Here is a 4,383-nt window from a genome sequence, read left to right on the forward strand (position 1 = left end):
TCCATGCTCTTGCAGGACATTAATATGATAATGGTGGGGACAAGCATTATTACTCTGAAGCTGGTGTTTGTATAGAATTGGAAGCTTATTTATCACCTTTAAATGCTGGAATTTATTGCACCTCAAAGCTCACGTGCCATGCTCCAGATTTTTGTGGAATTATAGATCGAGCATAAGCCAGGACACTCTACAATATTGTTATGCCACCTTTATCGTCCAACGTCACAAATCGGTGATCATTAATAGTTATTTTATTATTCTCTCATATCTCTAATTGCTGGATTTAGAGCGTGAAAAAATATTATTTCAGCAAATGCATTTTCGGGCTTTAATTCATTATGAGAGTTATTGTTGTTATCTTCATTATATTGGACTCTAAACAAATTACATTTTACTCGGCTCACATTATTAATGCTAGACAGAGCACGAAGTTTAGCCAAGAGAATTTGGAGGATTGTTGTACTTTTGGCTCATTTCAGCTTCTTACCACACTGCTGACATCTTCCAAGAACTGGGACACTGCTCTCCCACTCGCCTATGATAAGGGATAAGTCTTAATTTTATTTTATTTGTTGCATGAATGTATGCTCGGGACTGCACCATTCACTCCCTAGAAGCACCCTCATGGGATTGGATCAGGCAATGCATAGATTAATTAATTAGTGCCTTGTCACCTCGATCCACTAACTTAACTATGCTAGAATAAAGAAATGATTATTTCTATTGGGGAGTTGATTTTGCTTATGATATTGCTATCAATTTATTTAACTTTTGTTGGGCTGGGGAGATACGTGGCATATTTATACTAAGTGGACTAAATACTATGTATTCAATTAAACTTTGTCTACGTGGATTAGCAAGGAGTTGCACATTATCTTTTATAATACTTGGGCCCACAAGTGATCAATGAATAAACATACAATCTGGTGTCCATCGGTTTCTGCCATGTTTTGTCAAAGTGGTTGTTCGAAATTTGCTAATTACACGTGCATGAATTAAATTAATTCAAAATCCGGAGCACTCACTCACTTGGATTTTAAGTGAGTATATGTGGATATTGCCGATAAGTGTTTGGATTTGGGCAAGTTGTGGCAGAAGCATTAGTAGCTGTAGGTGGTGATAGGTTTCATGAGCTGTGTGCTTTTATTTTTAACTTGGTTTATTTTGCATTCAGATGCCAAGTTCCATGAATTCGAGATTGTATGGTTATGGAGATGCTTTAAAACTCGGTATCGCATTATGCGTTCGGATTACGAGATATTATTATCTAGGATTCTTGTTGCCTTGGTTTCATGTTTTCTTGCAGTCGCACTCAGCTCGGGTATGCGATCTAGCAGTAAGTTTCGCCAGGATTTATTTATAGGGCATGCAATCTAGCAGTAAGCCCCGCCAGATTTATTTATCAGGCATGCGATCTAGCAGTAAGCCCCGCCAGGATTTATTTATAGGGCATGTAATCTAGCAGTAAGCCCCGCCAGATTTATTTATCAGGCATGCAATCTAGCAGTAAGCCCCGCCAAGATTTATTTATAGGGCATGCAATCTAGCAGTAAGCCCTGCTAGATTTATTTATCGGGCATGCGATCTAGCAGTAAGCCCTGCCAGGATTTATTTATAGGGCATGCAATCTAGCAGTAAGCCCCGCCAGGATTTATTTATCGGGCATGCGATCTAGCAGTAAGCCCCGCCGGATTTATTTCTCGGGCATGCAATCTAGCAGTAAGCCTCGCCAGGATTTATTTATCGGGCATGCAATCTAGCAGTAAGGCCCTGAGATCTTTATTTAAAGTCCCGGAGTTTCAAGGCCCGGACACTCATTTAAAAGCCCATGGCAATATCTCCGCCATTGCAGTCCAGAAAAGCCCATGGCACTGTATACGCCATGGCATCCAAAGTCCGGGAGGTTCCAGGCCCCGACACCCATTCAAGCCCAAGGCATATATAAGCCCTTGACATTATATAAGCCCGGGAGGTTCCAGACCCCGGCACCCATTCAAGCCCAAGACATATATAAGCCCTTGACATTATATAAGCCCGGGAGGTTCCAGGCCCCGACACCCATTCAAGCCCAAGACATATATAAGCCCTTGGCATTATATAAGCCCGGAAGGCTCCAGGCCCCGGCACCCATTCAAGCCCAAGGCATATATAAGCCCTTGACATTATATAAGCCCGGGAAGTTCCAGGCCCCGTCACCCATTCAAGCCCAAGGCATATATAAGCCCTTGACATTATATAAGCCCGAGAGGTTCCAGACCCCGACACCCATTCAAGCCCAAGGCATATATAAGCCCTTGTCATTATATAAGTCTGGGAGGTTCCATGCCCCGGCACCCATTCAAGCCCAAGGCATTCTAAGCTGTAGCGATCCGACCCGGATCCACTACCTAATCAGAGTTAAGAGCATAATTAAGCATGCATTAAATCAAATTACTGCGGAATACTAAATACAAGTAGACCGGCAGAATACAACCGGCTAATCAAACTCGATTTAAACAACCCAATCGAATTACTTTATATAAAACCTACAGCTAATCCTGCTGTCTTCAAGGTCACTGGCTACTCCAGGCTCCTGGTGCTCAATCCTGCACCTATACCTGCCCCATCGAATAGGGTATCCAGATACACAGAAAATACTGGACGTGAGCTCTAAGCTCAATACGAAAGCACGGATAAACATACAAATATGATGCATGCAAATGATCGGGTATCCATATCTGGGATAACTGTATACAAACTGCTCAAACTGGCGCCTGGGACATAAGCTCGTCACATCGGGGTAGCTAACCACTGTGTGCGACCACTCATTCCCAAATCCCGGACGCGGACCGCGGAGTCCTCGAGGTATCAGTACCTAAGGGTACTCAATATCAAACGTCCAAACAGGGCTGAGCAACCCTAACTGGCTCATCTCGAAAGATATACAGATGTACATGCACAAGATGATATGCACATGCCGCATAACAATAATAACATGCAAACACATAAATGCAACATATAAGCACGCATATCCGCTGGCAATCTCAGTCAGTACTTACGTACCTTTCTAAGGCAGTCCTAGTAGTCCCACTCTAGGTTCCAAGCCTATCATCAAGTCTACAATGCAAATACCCATGCATCATTCAATAAGCGCTAAAAGTCTTAACTAAGATATTGCATACTCCTATATAATTAAAGGAGACCATAGCTATACCTGCGTCCGTTGTCAGCCCACTGATGGCGACTATCCTGCAACTAGGGCACTCCCCTACTGCGAATCCACAGCCTCGAACACGGCTCTACAACACGAGCGCTGCTCCGCTACTATGTCAGACACTGTCTGACTATACTAAAATATGTTCCCTACTCCAACTCTAAAATAAGAGTACCCAAAGCCCTAAAATAGAGCCACGAGGGCGAAGGAAAGGAACTCGGAATTGGCAAGAAATGAATGCCTCGGACCTTATATTTATAGGCATCGATCGGAACCTCCGATCCTCGATCGGAACTTCCGATCCTTGATCGAAACGCCCGATCCTGCCATCGGAGCTTCCGAACATCCTTATCTGCCACATGTCAAAATCTTACTGGTTGACTTCGGATAGGGCGATCGGAGCTTCCGATCCCGATCGGAGTTTCCGATCCTGCCACACGTCAAGCATGACGTAATATCGATCGGAGCTTCCGATCCTGCATCGGAGCTTCCGATCCTGTATCAGAGCTTCTGATCTCACTTTCGGAGCGTCTGATCCTTCAGATACCAAATTGGTTTAATTAACATAATTAATCCCTTAATTACCAATTTCGGTTACGGGGTACTACATTCTCCCCCACTTAAGATATTTCCTCCTCAAAAATAGATCTTAAGTACCGAATGCACTACAAGGTACAGAAACATTCCTTATTCAAATCAAACGTTACAACCGAATACAACTCAAAACTGAAATTAAAACAACTCAGGATGGTCTTCACGCATTCTTTCTTCAAGCTCCCAAGTAGCTTCCTCAGTGCCTCGGCGCTGCCACTGAACTAAAACCAAAGGAATGACTTTTGTTCCGTAAAACCTTATCCTTATAATCCAGGATACGAATAGGTTTCTCAGCATAGGTCAAATCCTTGCTCACTTGAACCTCAGACTGCTGCAGAATATGAGACTCATCCGCCACATACCGTCGCAACAGTGATACATGAAACACGTCGTGAATACTGGAAAGATGCGGTGGCAAAGCTAGTCGATAAGAGAAATCGCCAATGTTCTCCAAGATCTCAAACGGACCGATAAACCTGGAAGACAACTTGCCCTTAAGACCAAATCTGAGAATCTTACGGAAAGGTGAAATTCTCAGAAATACTGTCTCCCCCACTTCTTCCTAGAAGAATGGAGTATGACAAGTCGCCCGTACA

Source organism: Henckelia pumila, chromosome 3 (assembly GCF_033568475.1).
Source record: "Henckelia pumila isolate YLH828 chromosome 3, ASM3356847v2, whole genome shotgun sequence".
Classification (NCBI taxonomy): Eukaryota; Viridiplantae; Streptophyta; class Magnoliopsida; order Lamiales; family Gesneriaceae; genus Henckelia; species Henckelia pumila.